The sequence below is a fragment of the Cavia porcellus genome, unplaced genomic scaffold (genome assembly GCF_034190915.1).
Source record: "Cavia porcellus strain 051 isolate PalLab524CR breed Dunkin Hartley unplaced genomic scaffold, mCavPor4.1 scaffold_15, whole genome shotgun sequence".
NCBI lineage: Eukaryota > Metazoa > Chordata > Mammalia > Rodentia > Caviidae > Cavia > Cavia porcellus.
The window spans coordinates 40955968-40975813 of NW_026947498.1; positions in this window are offsets into that span (position 1 = coordinate 40955968).

Genomic DNA, 19846 nt, shown 5'->3' on the forward strand with positions numbered 1-19846 from the left:
GCTGAGAGCTTAAGAAACCTTACTTCCTAAAACAGTGCTTCCTAGGAGTCATTCTAGAAATGAGCAGCCCATTTCCAGATGGAAAGGAGAATCTCAACACTAAATACAAGAATTGACAGCTGTATTGCAGTGTAATTGTTAGGGCTTCATTCATAGAGGACTGGAATGTACTATACTAAATGGTGAATATATTTGCAATGTAATGCCACCCACATTTCAGATAAATGGAAGAGATAGCAGTTATAAGAACATTAGAATAGAACAGGATAGCTGTTTCTAAATGCTGATGATCAATTTACATGAGAATAATAGATCTTTTAATCAACCGTGTACAACAACTTACGAAACTCCGAACAAGCCTGTAACATTTTTAAAGAGCCTCATCTCCTGCTTTGAGAGTGTAAACATATTTTAATATTGGACATAAGGCATAAATAGTACAAATTCTTAAGTCAAAACAAAAGATGGAGCCTATGACAATAGAGATGTAAACGAAGTATGGAAGAGTAAGAGATAAAGTTTTAATAAAATTATTAGTACATGTTTGCATCATGTAACAATTACATATGTATTATCATACAAACACATTTTTCTTTTCAAAAATTATTTTTGTGAACTTTTTGTAAATATGAGGAAAAGACCATCCTGAATACATTGAATACAACAATTTTTATTTACAAATCATTATTTTGCCTGTCACTTTGTGGTACATAAGTACATATTGCATGTGACTAAACTTTTAATATTCTTTTTTTTTTTTTTTTTTTCTCTTTTTATCGGTACCGGGGATCGAACTCAAGACCGCCTTGCTTACAAGGCAGGTGCTTATGCCGCTGAGCTAAAACCCCAACCCCTTAAAATTCTTTCTTGGAACAATATCAAATCTCAATAATAGTTCAATATAAAGAGCAGTTAAATATCATATGGTTTCTCTTATATGAGAAAAGACCTGGTCAGGATATCTGTACAGACTAACCCCCTTGACGAATGTAATCATTATATATTGCAAACATATTCTAATGAAAATATTTTAAAACATAAAGAGCACTTACATTCTGCAAATGGATATATAAGGGTGCTGAGTAGGACAGAATGCTATTGCAATCAAACATTAAAATCCAAACATCCTCACCCGAATTCCTATGATGTGGGTAGTGACTAAAGACGGAGTGATCACTTGCAGCAGAGCCAAGGCCAGCCTGAAGAACACAGAGCGCCTGAAGCAAGTCACTTCACTAAGCAGCTCTGCTCTCAAGAACACTGGGTGCCTGAGACATGGCGCATGGAGAAACTATGAGGCAGAGGTTCACATGAGATTCCAGCTCCCAAGTGGATAAATAAACGTGCTGCAGCTGTTGGCACTCCCGCTCCTTACGCCCTTCTTTTTTCTTATTTCTGACTGGCAGAGAGGGCTTCCTGTGGCCTCAGGTTCCTGTATTCCGACTTTGGTTCTCTTTTCTCCATTCTCTGGTTAGATGTGTGTCCCCATCAATCAAAATAGACGAGAATGAAGTAAAAGCAGTAGGATGAATTAATAAGTCCATGCTTTATAATGAAAGCACTGTGCACTTTAAAATAATTTTGTAAATAAATAATAAAAAATCTGTATTATTATATTTTGATAATTTCCAATTTTTTAGCTAAATAAATGGTAATAAATTTTCACCACACCGCTGTGAAATTTTCCTGACCGTGTGGATAACATTGTGCTGAACAAGTTGCTACTCTAGCTTGTGGTTTAACCTGTGTTCAAAAGCTCTCTGCTCAATATACCTGTTCCTCAATCTTTTAGCACCCCATGTTTAAAGCTCAATTTCGGGAAAGTTTATGCTTGCTTTCAACATTTTCAGTGACTTCTGACTTTTGTTGTGATTTGTCTTCCAGCCCTCATCTCCTTTATATGGATTGTTCTTCCTTTTCCTTATTTTTGTGTTGTGTCAGCAACATGGAATGAGAGTGTATCAGGAAGCTGTGGGACAGAATATTCATGTTCATAGCAAGTTTGCAGCCCTGCTCCTCACTAAAACAGGCCTGCACCCGAGACATAAGCAGCAAACCCCAGATGGGACTCGGCTTTGATCTTACTAGGGCTCCCTCCTCCCTACTGACCCAGCTGCACACAGATCAGGCCCTGTTAATGACTGCACTTGGTGTTCCTGTAAGGAAAGGGAAAAAAAGAGGACAAAGGGTCAAATGGTTAGAAATTTAATCTCATTTGATGCACACTAGAAAGTTCTTGTATTACAGAATTTGGTAGTTTTCAATTTTATTTCTTGCTTATTTGCTTGCTTTTTCTCTTTTTTTATAGCAGTAGTTTAACATTGATGCCAATTGCCTTAAGCTAAATATCATGTAATTTTACATTATGATTTACTTGTTTCCTAAAATATTTACAATATATTAGTGACTGTGGGAGGCTCTTTGCAAAAGATCATGTATTTTATAAAGATATCTAGCTTAATTGTGTTAAGTATTTTACTATTCCTAGGGGAAAAATAAAGGCAAAATCAAACTCAGAATCCATCTTTACTGTTACCTATATCATCCTTTGTTCTCTTAGAACCACCGTGGAATTTATGAATAAGAAAAGTGGGCACATGCTGGCAATAATTTATCCTACATAGCAAATTTTCTCTTAGCACAAGAGTTAATTCAGAGCGTGATATATGGATAAAAATGAGTAAGTTAACAAACAAATTTGTAAAGTGAAATATTACTCTGACTTTCTGCTTTAAAACTTACATTTCCAATAATTACTTCTTTGATGAGAAAGACAAATATGAAGAAGAAAAACAATCACAATTTTTAAATGTCATTTTCATGACTGGGTGACTATTTCTCTCACTAACTGAAGAAGTTTCTTGATAAAACTGTTATGTAGTTACTTTTTTAAAAAGCTGAGTGAAATTGTATATTCACTCATATTCAGAAACAAGAGTTTCAAAAGTTGATAATACTTTCTTTTTTAATCAAAGTTTGGAAAATAATGTCTAATACTCTCAATTACTCTGGTTGAAGACTTTATTATAGTATAGACTATATCAAACTTTTTAAAGGACCTGTAACATTTTTATATACATACACACAAATCTATCTATTTACCTAACTTTATGCACATTCTTTGGAAACTGAGTTTTTGTAGCATAGAACATAATATGTTATGTATGCAATTAAACATTTTGATTGATATTAATATTAAATAATAAAATGTTCAAATAAGATTAATTTTGCTAGAAACAAGTCATTTTATATTTTGAAATTTTGCTGTATTAAAACCATGTAAATAACATTATAAACAATGACAGAATATTTTTATTTGTTTAACAGTAATGTCTATGGTTCAAGGTCTTGAATAAATCATTAAGACAGGTAGTTTAATTTCATTTATGCAGGAAGTTATGAGCTATATTAACATGCATCAATAACAAGTACTTTCTAAAGGTGTAAAAGGTGTAAAAAGATGACTTGGGAGCATCTCAAAAATCAATAAGAACCTAACCATCAAGTTGAAAAGGATGAACAAGTATAATACATTTATTTTGGAAGATAATGTATGGTAGAATTGCTGGGCATAGCTTGAGAGGTTTAACCACACTTTGGGGGTGTCTGAGTGGGTAGTGGAGAGGAAGCATGGCTGTGGGGACTATGTGAGGTCTTTGGCCCCTTCCTCTATGAGTCTTCTCCTGCTCTGATTTCTGGTCATTATGGACTCAGGAACTTCATTGTGCAACATCCTTCTGCCATCATGCTTGTGTCTTTGAGTAAATTGGCCCTAGACTGTAAACATGGATTAAATCAAAATTCTCCTTTAAGTCCTGAATATATAATATTGTGTACCAGAAGAAGAGAGCTGATTAATAAAGAAAAAATTGGAGCAAAAGAGGGGATCTTTTTGTGACTCTACATAGTGATGTTGTCTGAAAACTTTTGGAACTGGCTTATGGAAGGAAATTGTAAAGCATTGGAGACACAGATTGTAGATGTACTAAAATGCTATAAGCAAAACTTCAGGGGTGAGTCTAGTGGGAGCTCAGATCATACTGATGATAGGAATGCAGAGATGAAAAGCCAGGCTTTTTAAGTTTCAAGTGCAAATGAACTATACTGGAAAATGGACTAGAGACCATGAGCTGATGTTCTGGAAAAGATGCTATTGCCAATTTGTCCAACCAATAAGACTTAAAAAAAAAAAAAACTGAGATAAAGGATAATAGACTAATTATTCTATCAAAGGAAATTGTAAAGCTGTCTAACCTTTACAGTACCCTTTAGTCTTTGTTGGCTAATTTACCAGAATTTTCATGAGAATCAGGGGCAAGCAAAACAAAACAAAACAAAACAAAAAATCTTAATAAGAGAGTATCATCTTTAAAAAGAAAACAAGTACTTTCTAAAGGTGTAATAAAAAAAGATTATTTGAGAGCATCCCAAAAATCAGTAAAGCCCTAACCATCAAAGTAGAAAAGGTTGAATGAATATAATACATTTATTTTAGAAGATAACGTATGGTAGAATTGCTTGGGAAAGTACACTATTGGTAAGTAGTTTCCCAAGATTTATTTTGATGTTGTCAGTTATCCAGATTCCGAGAGTTCGTTGTAGTCAAGGTTTTAAGGTGTCCAGTTACTGCTCAATTTGAGAGAAGATCTTGGCATCATCCACATGATGTTGTTTTTACCAATATGCACAAATGAAGAGTGATGGAATTAGGAAAATGTCTACCTAGATTTCAGAATAGGGCTGAGGAGGCCAAGCAAGGATCTCCTAGGAGAGCAATCTGTAAAGCTGTGGGAATAAAGCAGAGAACAAGGCAGAAAGTCAGGGATGCCAGAAATATGAACCACCTAGTAAGGAAAACTAGAGGTCTGGAGTGGACACTGCTCAAGACAGAGACCAAGTGAAATGCAACTAACAAAGCCATAGTATTAGGGCTACTTAGGCACTCTGGAACTCAAATTTCATCCTTGCTTGCCTTCAATGCCAGCTATGATGCTATAGAACTTAATAGTTGCACTGTTGGATATTTCTTATTGAATTGGTTGGTTTTATCATTACTGAGATAAAATGCCCAATGCCCAAAATTTAAGGAAAGAAAAGTTTGCTGAGCTCACAGTGTGTGGAGGTTTCAGTACATAATCAGCTGGCTCCTAGACAAAGTGATGTGACACAGGCAACACTTCAAGCCAGGAGAAGACAGAAAAGGCAAAAACAGCAAAAGAGGGATACAAGCCTCTTTTCTTCCTTATATTTTATGCAGGCTGTGCCCTCAGTTGAGTGTAGCACTCACATTGTCTCTGCACCCTTCTCATGTGCAGGCTCAAGTGAGGACCCTGGCCCCTTCCTGAATCACTTAGTTAAACTTGTAAACTTCTCAAATTGACACAATGAGCAATACCCTAGAGTCCTGAGAACATGCCCTCTGTACACTAGAGTAGAGCAGCTAGCTATTTAGTTAAGTCTAGACTTCTCCAGTTGACAAAGTATATTAACCATTACAATTATGTTTTAGCTTGATTCGATTCTAGTCACCTTTTCTTTCTTTTTTTTTTTTTTTAAGTCTTTTTCCTTTTTTATTGGGGGATCAAACTCACGACTGCCTGCTTGCTGGGCAGGTGCTTATGCCACTGAGCTAAATCCCTAGCCCCTTCTAGTCACCTTTTCACTACATATGGAAGAAGTATGTTACCCCTGCACCAGTTTCCTTTGGGGTTGTATTACTCCTTTTTGATTTTCACAGAAATACCATACTAAGCATTGACTAGATTTAGATTTGGACTTTTGAAAAATTCTGGAATTGTTGAGATTTGGGGGGAAACATTGTTGCATTCTAGCTGTACACAGGATATTTGTTATTTTGTAAGACAAAATTATGAACTTTCCATTGTTTTCATTTGGAAAATAAATGTGACATAAAGAGATGTGTTTTGATATGATTTTCACAAGGAGTAGGATATGATAGCTATAGTAGAGTGTCAACCTCATTAACTTTGAGATCTGTTAAGTTTTAGTGATGCACACTTCTTGTTGTGTCTGGGTGAGACATTACCTTGGATCAATGTCCATTCCCTCATTCTTCCTCTCTGTCACTGTTCTCTTGCTCTGCATCCTGGCCAAAAAGATTATCTGACTGTCTTTGCTGCATCATGCCATTCTATCATCATGAAAAAGCAGAAATGCTGCTTTGGATCTGGCTAAATACGGACTGAATCTCCTTAAAATATGAGCTAAAATAAACTTCTTTTCCTTTAATTTGTGTGTGTCCACTATTGTTTCCAACAACTTGAATACTCACTAATATATGCACCCTTTGTGGACATTCTAGCTATAGAAGTTGGGGTGATTGGTCAACAGATCAACAAATCAGTTCTCTGTTCTCATAGTTGAACTTTTATTTCAGTTTTCTAAATATATCTCTGGCAAACTGTAAATCAGGAAAAAATATGGTCAAAGTAGGACACACTACAGAAAAAATATTAACAAGATATATTAACTGATATCTGACCAAATATTACACAGCTAAGCCATTAATTAATAATACACTGATCATGAATCCAAAGATGTTTACAATGATTCACACCGTTAACATGATAGATTTTACTATTATCTAATAAATGAGACATTTTTATTTTTGATGAAACAATGAGAAAATAATGCCAACATTATTCTTTAATAATATGAAAAATATCCTTAAGTGAAACAAATTTTTCTTTAGAAACAAGGATATAGTCAAATAAAGACAAAAATAATTAAAACATACTTATAAAAATTCATCCATATTACTCAGTTAGTAGGCATAATGTATCTGTCATTGTCTAGAAATTTGATTAGAGCATGAATGTTTTCTTTGTGGCAAAGAAAACAGAAAAACAAACATTTTGTAGTATTTAAATTAGAAATTAGCATCTTTAGTGATTTACTGGTAATCAAAACAGTGTTGAATCTGCAACATTGACAGATACCAGGCAAAGGAGCTCTCTTGGTCACTTTCTTCTCACTTGAGAAAATATCCAATGCAAAAACTTAAATGGACAGAAATTATTTTGGCTCAGTTCCTCTAGGCTTCACTCCATAGTTTCAATATTCTACAACATAAAGTATGGTAGAGGAAGGCTGCCAAAAACAATATCCTTCCAGGTCGTGCCTAACTCACCTCTAATCAACACCCATCTCCTAACAGAACTCATTAATGAATGAATCCACTGAGTATAGCACCTCCATGGTGCAACACCTTCCAAAAGTCTCACCTCTACTACAACTGAACAAATAGTTGAGATCGGTTTGCCAATGGCTATGAAACATGATGCATAAAATGAATTTATCTGAGAGATTCAGACAGAACCCAGATAATATTGTTTGAATCACTAAATCCATTTATTTCTGAAATTAATTGTTTGTTTTACTATTTTAGCCATGTGAGAGGATAAATTTCAAATTTTGCCTAAATAGCGTGAAAATTCTTTTATCAGAATGGAAAGTAACATTGGTTCATAATTTCCAAAAGCAGAATAAACTAGAATTCAAAGTCATTGTGTAAGAAAACAGAACTTTAATCACCCACAAAAGACTGCAGGAAAGTTTTTGAAGCCTCCATATTTTTAGAAAAGATTATAAAAACCCTTACTTAAAGTTAATGATTTGAGGGTTCCTTGTGTTATATTAATTGTTATTATTCAAAAACATCATATTATTTTGTGCTGATACATGTTTCCCTGTAATAGAATCAGAATTATTACTTCAATTACATGAATTTTTGACCAAAATTTCTCATATTTTATTATGTAGACCTTATAATTAGTGTCATTTTTGTGAATGTTTCCTGTTAAATTATATCTGGATGTCTTTCTCAAACCTGAAGTGCTTGCAGGTAGGGCTTTTTGGAGACCAGGGACAATGGATTTGTGACACTGGATCATAGGGGAGTGATTCTACTGAGATGTTTAGCACAGTTATGGGTATGAATGATCGACTTACTAAAGAGGAAAGACCCCCTCTGGGTCTGGGTGGCACCAACCTACAGGCTTGCAGCCTGGATGAACTACAAAGGGAAAGAAGAAGGAAGTCCTGCTGCTTGCTGCCTACTCTGCCAAGGACTGTTTCTCCTCTGCTATGACCATCTTTCACAGCACCCTGCATGGAGGTCAGCTGAGTATGTACTGAAACCTCGACACACTATGAGCTCAAATAAACCTTTCTTTGTTTAACTTGTAGGTATGAAATATTTCATATCAGCAACTAAGAAGCATCCTATTTCCACTTCTATATTTATAATAATATCATTTTAATGTACTTAGAAGTATTCATTTCTCAATCACAATAGCCTTTTTATTTTTATCTGTCTTCTGTTATAGTGTAGTTTTTTTTTTTTTTTTTTTTGTCTTTTTCCTTTTTATCGGTACCAGGGATCGAACTCACGACTGCCTGCTTACAAGGCAGGCGCTTATGCCGCTGAGCTAAATCTCCAGCCCCTATAGTGTAGTTCTAATAACAATCAGACTTCAAGATTAAGACAAAAGAAATGTTCCCCATTACAGAAGAAACATGGACTACATGTACAATTTATAGAATACCATATTTTTTCTGTGGCTTTGTAAAAATTAGACTTCATTAAGAAATTATTGTGTGTAATATAACATGAAGCTAGAATTACTCATATGTGACACAATTATGAGGCAAAAGATATTCTTACATACTATGTCAAAGAATGTTTTTATTAACAATTTTTAACATTGTTAATAACTTCCTTTCATCTTTCTTTCTTTCCCTTTCATTCCTTTATTCTTTTCTTTCTTTCTTTCTTTCTTTCTTTCTTTCTCTCTCTCTCTCTCTCTTTCTTTCTTTCTTTCTTTCTTTCTTTCTTTCTTTCTTTCTTTCTTTCTTTCTTTCTTTCTTTCTTTCCAGAGATCAGACTCATGACCTTGCACTTCTCAGGCAGGTGCTTCTTCCACTGCCCTAAGTCCCCAGCCCATAATAATATTCTTAATTTTTAATAAGAAATTCAACTTCCTTATAAGTTGCTCATGTTTTTAAAATTCTAATGGACAGATAAATATAAAAGTACACATTATAAAATCACAGGAGACATGTTTTAAAAGAAGCAGATAGGATAAATTTAATGAAAAGCAAAGAAAAAAAGATTATAACAAAATAAGACAGAACTGAAACTTCTATGGCTACTATAGAGACTGGAATATAAGTGAAATTACCCTAATAAAAATGACTCTAAACAATTTAAAAGTAAAAAAAGTAAAATAATAATATTTGGCTTTTAATAAAAATTTTAATATATATAAATACTTTACTTATTAATATAAGTAAAATATTATTATAAAAAGAAGAAAAAGAAAGGAATAAGAAGAGGAGGAGGAGGAGCAGGAGGAGGAGGAGGAGGAGGAGGAAAATAATGCTTAGAAGGAATCATTTAAGAAACTTTACCTAAAAATTATACATGTACTTTAATATTCTAGCAATGAGAAATGAAGAGGCAATAAAAATGACCTACTTATTGAAAATGAGAATCATAAAAAGTATCCAAAGTAGTCCCTGAAAAATGCTTAAAAAGCCTAAATAACTGAAGCAAATATAAAGGGTAGAAACTTCTAACTAAGTTAATCAAGTATCTCTATCAGTGTACTTCCATTTAGAGGGCATGAAAAACTTAGACAAATATGAGAGTGTACAGACTTTTAAATATACTAATCAAATATCTCTGCTATTTTATTTCCACCCTGTGATGTCATATAATTCCACTTGTTTTTACCTTTTGACAGTTACTAAGCTTATAGAAGAAATTTCACACATCCTTGTTACTGAATCTGTACAATGCAGTTTCATAAGAGAATTTATGGCTTAAGGGGTAATGAGTGGAAATAGAATGTTATTATTTTATAAATGTTTATGGTAAGTGAATACAATCCTGGGTGTTGCCTTAAGTGCAAATTTAATACATTTTGAAAATCTTATTTGTGAAAGACATGGGAAGCTATTACTCAAAATAATATGTTAATGTATTTAATAAACTCAAAACCATTACCTAAGTATCTTCTAGGTAGGGAAATGATTTCAAGAGTTAGAAAACAAGTTAAGCTAGTCATAATTGATTCAAAAACTGAAAAATAAATATGATATTTGCCCATGGGAATTATAATACTAGATAGGAAATGATAACTGTCTCTAAACAAAATTGCTAAATGTTATATTTCCAAAGCAAAATAAAAATGTTTATGAGAGATTCAGTGAATAGTCTTAGAGTACAAAATTTTGAGCTTGCTCTTAGAACATTCCTGTGGTAACAAAAGATGAGACAATACACTCAAAAAGACAGAAAAACTACAAACGTTGAACATGTGAGGCATTTCAGAATAAGATGATGATTTCTACTAGAAATGGAAATACAGTTTTTGAAATTGAGTAATCAGACAAAGAGCAGAAATTCCCTTTAAGTAAAGATTCATAGGGCTTGAACACTTTGCAGAGGCAAACATGAAATTTTGCTTCATTTAGCATATCACACATACTGTACTAATATACATATGTAATATATAGTAAGTGTTCAAATTTATTTTCCAAAATCACAGTTAACACTTTTTCCTGAGTAAGCTTGTTTTTCAATTTATACTATCAAAAATGCTATATGATAACCTAAAAACTGATCTGAAAATATAAGTGGGAATTAAACACTGAAAAAACTTCAAGACACTATAATATACATTCTTGCATTATTTTTAATTTTGTAAAAGTTACAAAACACAAGAAATGTTTAATCAGAAGATTTGCATAATGAAACTAATCACAAGGAGTTATAGGAAAAAACATTAGGGAATGTGATGTATGAGCCAAGTAAGTTAATTCCATTTGTTATAAAGAGTGATAAATTAGCAAATTTGGTGAGTTTGTTTATAGTCATAGTTCTCAGGCCTACATGGAACTTGTTCAATAACCACACTTTATCACAGAATCATTATATCAAAATTCTGAGAAAAGAAACAAACAGAGGATTAAAACTACTAGCTTATGAAGTCATCTGACAAATAAAATTGTCTACAAGTATTCTTTACTAACAGTGATTAGATTGTCTTTACTTTTAAGTGCAGCAGATGTTAATGTATTAATTGTCCAATGATCACACTTCATCCCAGAGAAGTTGTATAAAAATTCTGAGAAAAGAAACAAGCAAATGTTTAAAACTACTATCTTATGAACCAATCTAACAAATGAAATTATCTACAAGTATTCTTTACTAACACTGATTAGCACATCTTTTTTATTTTTAACGTTAATGTGCTAAACTTCAAACATAATTAGTAACCCACATTTTTATTAATGTCATTTCAGAATTTTCCTTAATTTATTATAATTTTTGTATTCTTGTTCTCTTCACATTGCAGGCAGAGTGAATTCCTATGTATTCATTTGGAATATGCTTTCAAAGTGATAAGTCTAAATCTTTGTTCTTCAAAAACACACAGACTAACAAATATTTAGAGTGAGACACAAATTACACAGTAAGTATGATATAAACATCATTTCTTGAATTTACTAAGTGCATTTCATATCAGTTGAAATGACTTAGATATCTATATTACATAACTACAATGAAAATTTAATAATTATTCTCATTATGAATACAAAATTTTGTATAAATTCTAAAAAGTATCCTTTGTTTCTATATATGAAGTTGAATTAATTTTAAACAAGCTTAACTTATCAAATATTTTGATATTTATGAATTATACAATTTTTAAAATTTAAAAAGACTTCAAGAGACTGTCGTGATATACTTTCTTGCATTATATTTAATTCTGTAAAAGGTAATGTGACACTAGAAATGTTTAATCATGTATAACTTTGAACAAGCTTTTATTTTTTTAATAAAGAAATGGGGTAATACAGTGTTAACTTATATGGTTTTGTGAGGGAGAAGTGAGAGAATCCAATAAAGTTCTTGGCTCAGTGCTTGTCACATAATAATTGCTAAAAGTTGGGCACTATTATAATTATTTCTAACTGTTTAGAAATTAAAATTTCAGTTTTTATTTAACTATTATAAGTAACAGAATTATCACATCTTTGTTCAAATGGTTTCTTTTTCTTGTTGTGTCAAATCCTTCCAAGAGAAAAAAAATGTTACTAGGTCAAAAGGTGTGATCCTCCTTTTGTTTTTGTGCCCTGTTGTCACATCACCCTTTAGCAAGGTGGTTCCCACTGAACAGGCTGCTGCCTGCTGTTTTGGAGATGCCCAAACTCCTGGACCCTAAGGTTGCCCTGAGGCCTCTCTAGGTGACTGGAGATGAGCCGAGGAGGGGACAGCTAGGTGGGGCCTGGTAGTGGCCAGACTGGGCCTTTCCAAAACAGGACTTTATTAAAGTCACCTCCTCCAGGAGGCCGTTCCTGGCCATCATTTCTGAAGGTCCAGCCTCACCTCTGACACTGCATTTCCTCTTGGTAGTCTTTTTTCATCTTCTTCTCAGGCCTGATCTAACAAGGTGGATTTGTCTTGCATATTGTCTGTTGTCTCCACAATATGATGAACACTCAAAGACAAAGATTTTATCCAGCACTGAATAGTGCCTGTCACGCACTAGCACTCACTGGGCACATTTTCTAGCTGTTGAATAAATGAAAGTGTTGTAAACATTATAAATGAGGCCAAAGTCTTAAAAGCATCCACCAGCTATGATCTCTGAGGGATTCACTCTTTTCTGGACAGCCGGGACCTGCCGCAATGTAGCCCTTGTTTCTATGAGGCCCTTTCCATTGCTGGGGACAAAATACTCCTAACTAAGTGCCATAAACCACTCACTTTATCACATTCAGAAATTATGCAGTCAAATTTAGATTAGGACATGGTAAGGGGCTTGTGAAGATTGAATGGCTGTGGTGACTCAAACGGCTGGTGACCAGAAGCATGCAGAAGCTTTTATCCAACCTCCTCCCCCAGTACCACCCTTCTTCCTGAGCTACATCCCTAATTTTTTCTTTTTAATTTTCAGACAGCATGTTATTAAGTTATGCAGGCTAGGCTTGAACTTAAAATTCTCCTGCCAGAGCCTCCCCGAATGCTGATGTTTCAGGCATGCACTGACATGCTCAGCTTGTATTTTTATTATTATCTGTGTCTTGGCTATTTTATTCTTCTAGGAATAAATGCTATAAAATGTGATACTGGTCATGTCTTCCCTATTTCACATTTGGTCATCTCACATTGGTAGTTTAGAAAGTCCATGACAAGAGGTTCTGTGTTTGTGTCTTTGTAGTGCTAGAGATGGAGCCCAGAGGCTCACATATGTGAGGCAAGTGCTGTACTGCTGAGCTACACTCCCAAGCCTGGTAGAAGTTTTGTATCCTAGAAATGAAATGCCACATATCAGGGCCTGACTTGCAGTTTCACTGACTGACTGCAGTCTTAAGAAAATGAGGAAGATTAATGTTAAAAATGTGCTTACTTTAAAAGTGTGTCATGTCTGCACCTGTCATGTCAGCTGCACACAAAATGAAAATGTTCTTCTCCTACCCCAAAGCCATCATTATTCCATTCAGCAAAAAAGTCACTCATATCATTGAGGAACAAGTAACATACAGACATAAGTCCAGATATTTGAACTTTTCTCTTACTACTTAATCTAAAGAAAAGTATCACCAAGCACCTGTGTTGGAATTATACGAGTTTGTCAGGTGGGGGCATAAGTCAATTATGGATTCAAAAATATAAAAAGCATCCTGTGAATTCATTAGAAATAGTACTATGTTTTTATTCTTTATAAGCTGTGTGTTACATGCCTTTTACAACAACACAATTTGTAATACACATGTGTGTACATGTAATACATATATATATATATATATATATATATATACATAAACAAATATGTTGGTTATTAAACATATACTAACACACTGTTGTTAAAATCTCACACTCTATGGGCCTTGTGCTTTCAACCCAGATGTATCATTAACATTCAAGCTCATAGTCTTGCTGCCCTTGTGTAACCTTTTGGGGTGATTCACCACTGCTCCACACAGAGCGACTCCATGTTGGGAGGTGCTATTCCTCCTGCATGGTCTACTCAATTTGGGAGAGTGAAGGACTGCTCTGTGACTTCTCCCCCATCAGTGCAGTTGTACTGAGTGAATAAGCTCTCTAAAAAGAAAAACAATACATCCTGAATGGCTATAGCTTCCTCACATCTAAAAAATGCAGACTATCCCCCTGGGGCAGATAGTACATGGCCTGATTGGGGTAGGACAGGAAGTGATTCCAAGCAGCCAAAATGAAAGTTTGAAATGCTTTGTGTACATGCTCATTATCACCACTTTGGTGATTACAAAACTGTCTGCCATTTCATCACCATTTGCTATCCTGCCCCACTCTTATGATTTCCAGAAAATAAAAACAAATCAGAAAGTAACTGACCACCTCAACAACCTGTCCTTGTTTACATGTCATTAGAGAGTAGCCATGGAGCAAGAAACTACCAAGGTATAATCTTCTGCAAGATCCTGGTCATCACCATGCTTATGATGAGCTGGGGGTGATCCTAATTAGGTCATTCTAGTTATATATTATTTTGGGAGAAATATAATATGTGATAATACTGAATACTACCCTTTGTATTAAATTCATTAGCTAAAATTCAATAATTCATCACGTGTGTGTACCTTAAAACTAGAACCTATGGAGCCACTATCATCACACCCAGATGTTATACCCTGAAACAATGTATTTATCTCTTAAGGAAAATTAATGTGGAATTTTCTAGAAAGTCTCAGTACTACCTAATGAAATAGAAATGATGATATGAAAGAAAAACACCCTAAAATTTCATAGCTCTCTAGGTTCAAATCCCCAGTACCTGATTTCAGAAAAAAAGGCCTTTTTTACATGGAAAAGACCTCCCAGCACTGTGAAAGGTATAAAAGCAGTGTAAGGTTACAAGTAATACAGAACTACAAAAAAAAAAAAAAAAAAAAAAAAAAAAAAAAAAAAAAACAGTAAGAAATCACCAGTTAATAGATCACATATTATCATCTTAGAGATAGTTGCTCAAATCACAGTATCAAAGCACACAAAGTGGACATTCAAACAGTGAGACTGCAAACAGTTGTGTTCAATGACCCAACCAAAAACATTAATATGGTCAGCTATTTAACACCCCTAAATACACTTGCTGTTGTATCCTTTAGAGCTCTTTATTTCCCCTCTGTTTTTTACAACAAAATTTACACATTTTGGATTTTATTACTCCTTAGGTCTTATTACTTTTTTGGGGGGAGAGAATAAAGTCAAATATGGCAAAACAAAGCTGTCAGTCAAAACCAAGGATAGACATAGCACATGATGTAAAACAGAGTACAAGGTTATCAACAGTGGTTATCAACAATGTCTCTTGTTTGCTTCAAAAGAATTGTCTATCTCATTAGATACTATAAAGTTGAACAAAACAGTAGAGAATAAAACTTAAGCATTGTAAACATTACAGGACTTTCAAAGGAGACAATAGTCAAACCAGAATGGGCATCTTAGTGAATCTTATTGCCTTCAAAGTAGTTGCCTATACCCTCAAACTTGATACTATCATACAGAATAGAACAGAGTCTAATCAGTCAAAACAAATAGTGGGAGTATTACAGGATTTCAAAACAAGTTAATAGGAAATCAAAAAAGTTACTATTATATATCCTGCTAATTTTTTTAAAATTTTTCCCCTTAATTAAAAAAGCATAAGAAATAACTAAATAATTTTTTTAATGAGTAAGGGAGAGATTGAGATAAAACAGGACATAACAATATAACAATACAGGTCAAAGCATGACTGTTTCAGCAACCTAGTGCTTCACCACCAAATAACCCGACTTAAAAGTAGTTACCATAGTGTCTGTACTTTTTCCTTGAAATATTTGAATAAAACTTCATATACTATAGCTTCAAATATTTCCATATCAAGAAGACCAGAATAAAGCCTTTCCAACTAATAAGCGAAAACTTTGTAAGGCTTCAAGGCCACATAATGGGGAATCATGATTACCACATATTTTTATATATTTGAATCATTACTTACATTAGGAAAACTATTCGGTATTCACAAATGCGAGATTGATTTATTTCACTTATGAGTATGTTCTCAAGCTGCGCCCATTTATTGATAAATATCTCAATGTGATCCTTTTTTATAGCTGAATAATACTCCATTGTATAGAAATACCACAACTTTTTTATCCATTCCTCAGTTGATGGACACTTGAGTTGTTTCCAAGATCTGGTGATTACAAATTGTGTTGCTATAAACCTAGGTGCACATATATCACTGTGGTATGATGCTTTTAGTTCTTCTGGGAATATGCCTAGAAGTGGAATAGCTGGAATAAATGGGACTTCCAATCCCAGCTTTTTGAGAAATCTCCAGACTGACCTGCGCAAAGGTTGTACCAGTCTACACTCTCACCAACAGTGTAGGAGAGTTCCTTTTTCCCCACAACCTCTCCAGCATTTGTTGTTGTTGGTTTTCTTGATCCTGGCCATTCTTTCAGGAGTGAGATGGTATCTCAGTGTGGTTTTAATTTGCATTTCTCTAATGACCAATGATGATGAACATTTTTTCATGTATTTGTTTGCCATTTGCATTTCTTGGTCTGAGAAGTGCGTATTCATCTCAGATGCCCATTTTTGGATTGGATCTTTGAATTTTGGGGTTCTGAGTTTTTTTTTTTTTAATTCTTTCTATGTTTTAGACAAGAGTCCCTTGTCTGAGAGAGAGTGTTCACTAAAATCTCTTCCCAGTTTGTGGGTTTTCTTTTCACTATGCTGGAAATTTCTTTTGACATGCAGAAACTTTTAAATAAGAAGTGGTCCCAGTTATTGATTCTGGGAAGTATTTCCCATATGGTTTGAGTGCTGTTCATGAATTCTCTACCTACTCCTATGTCTCCAAGGTTTCTACCCAATTTGTCTTCCAATAGATTTAGTGTTTCTATTTTAATATTCAGATTTTGACCCCTTTAGATTTTAATTTAGTACATGGTGATAGACATGGGTCTAGCTTTAGTTTTTGGCAAATGGAGAGCCAGTTTTTTCAGCACCATTTATTAAAGAGACTGTCGTTGTTCCAGTGAACCTGCTTGGCTCCTTTATCAAAGATAAGGTGGTTGAGTGTGTTTGTAGTTGTGGTTGTATCTTCTAATCTGTTCCATTGATCTTCGGCTCTGTTTTGATTCCAATACCATGTTGATTTTACTACTGTTGCTTTGTAGTATAACTTCAAGTCAGGGATAGTGATGCCTCCTGCTTTGTCTTTGCTGCTTAGAATTGCCTTTGCTATTCTAGGTCTCTTCTGGTTCCAGATGAAATTTAAGAGTGATTTATCTAGATCTATAAGGTATGTTGATGGTATTTTTATTGGGATTGCATTGAATATGTATAACAGTTTTGGGAGAATGGCCATTTTCACAATATTTGTTCTTCCTATTCATGAGCAAGGGATGTCTTTCCATTTTCTGAGAGCATCTTCATTTTCTTTTTTCAGTGTATTATAATTTTCACTGTATAAGTTTTTCACTGCTTTTGTAAAAGTAATTCCTAAATATTTCATTTTTTTGCTTGCTAATGTGAAGAGTGTAGTTTCACATATTTCCCTCTCTGTGATTTTGTTGTTCGTGTATAGGAATGCTATTGATTTCTGAGTACTGATTTTGTATCCAGCCACATTACTGAATTTATTTATTGTATCTAAGAGTCTTTCAATGGAGTTTAGGGGGTTTTCTATGTAGAGTATTATGTCATCTGCAAACAATGATAATTTAACTTCTTCTTTTCCTATCTTTACCACTTTTATTTCTCTCTCTTGTCTAATTGCTCTGGCTAATACTTCCAGTACTATATTAAATAGGAGTGGTGATAAAGGACATCCTTGTCTTGTGCCTGACTTTAAAATAAAGGCTTTCAAGTTTTGGCCATTTAGTATGATGCTGGCTGTTGGTTTGTCATAAATGGCCTTTATTACATTGAGGTAAAGACCATCTATTTCAATTTTCAGTAAAATTCTTATCATGAATAAATACTGGACCTTATCGAAGGCCTTTTTGCATCTATAGAAATGATCCTGTAATTCTTACTTTTGGCTTTATTGATATGGTGGATTACATTTATTGATTTACATATGTTGAACCATCCTTGCATTCCTGGGATGAATCTCACTTGGTCATGGTGTATAATCTTTTTGATGATTTGCTGCATTCTATTTGCCAATATTTTATTGAGGATTTTTGCATCTGTGTTCATTAGGGAGATCGGTCTATAGTTCTCTTTTTTAGTTGGGTCTTTCTCAGGTTTTGGTACTAGAGTAATATTTGCTTCCAGGAATTACTTAGGAAGGATTGCTTCCATTTCAATTTCATTGAATAGTTTGAGGAATGTAGGCATTAGGTCTTCTTTGTATTTCTTGTAGAATTCTGCAGTGAATTCATCTGGGCCTGGGCTCTTCTTGGTGGGTAATGACTTAATTACATTTTCAATTTCATTAGCAGAGATTGGGTTATTCAACAGTTTTACATCCTCTTGATCTAGCTTTGGTACTTCATATGCTTCTAAGAATCTGTCTATTTCTTCTGTGTTATCAAACTTTTGAGAGTAGAGGTTTTCGAAATAGGTGTTGATGATCTTCTGTATTTCTATTGGGTCTGTAGTGATTTCTCCTTTTTATTTCTTATTGCATGAATTTGAGCTTTTTCTTCCCTTTTTTAATAAGGTTGGCTAGGGGCTTATCGATTTTATTTATTCTTTCAAAGAACCAACTCTTTGATTCGTTGATTCTTTGGATTGTTTTCTTAGTCTCTATTGCATTGATTTCTGCTCTGATTTTTATAATTTCCTCTCTTCTTTTGGCTTTGGGCTTGACTTGCTCTTCTTTTTCTAGCTGTTTGAGGTGTACCATCAAGTTATTTATTTGTATTCATTCTGTATTCCTGATGTTGGAACTCAGTGCAATAAATTTTCCTCTGAGGATGGTTTTCATTGCATCCCACAAATTCCGGTAAGTCCTATCTGCATTTTCATTTTCTTTGAGGTATTGTTTAATCTCTTCTTTAATGTCTTCTGTGACCCACTGATTACTCAAGAGTGTGTTATTCAGTTTTGATGTGTTTGCAGGATTTTTGCAGTATCTTTTATCATTAATTTCTAATTTCAGAGCGCTATGTTCCGATACATGCAAGGGATGATTTCAACTCTTTTGCATTTGTTTAAATATGTTCTGTGAGCTAATATATGGTCTATTTTAGAGAATGATCCACGACTGCTGAGAAGAATGTGTATTCTGATTTGTTGGGTGGAACATTCTGTATATGTCTATCAAATCCATTTGTTCGCAGATGTGATTCAGTTCTGTTATTTCTTTGCTCATTTTTTGTCTGGTTGATCTATCCCTTGGTGTGAATGGTGTATTAAGGTCTCCTGTTACAATTGTGTTACTGATAATTTGACTTTTCATTTCTGTTAATAGTTGTTTTATATAACTGGGTGCTCTGGAGTTTGGTGCATATATATTTAAGATAGTTATCTCTTCCTCTTGGAGTTTTCCCCTTACGAGTATGTAGTGACCGTCTTTGTCCTTTATGGTCCTTGTTGGTTTAAAGTTCACGTTGTCTGCAAACAGAATAGCTACTCCTGCCTTTTTTTGGATTCCTGTTGCATGAAGTATTGTTTTCCATCCTTTGATTTTCAGTCTGTGAGTATCCTTCTGGGTTAGATGTGTTTCCTGTAAACACCATATGGTTGGATTTTGTTTCTTGATCCATTCTGCTAGTCTGTTTCTTTTGATTGGTGCATTGAGATCATTTACATTAATGGTTATTACTG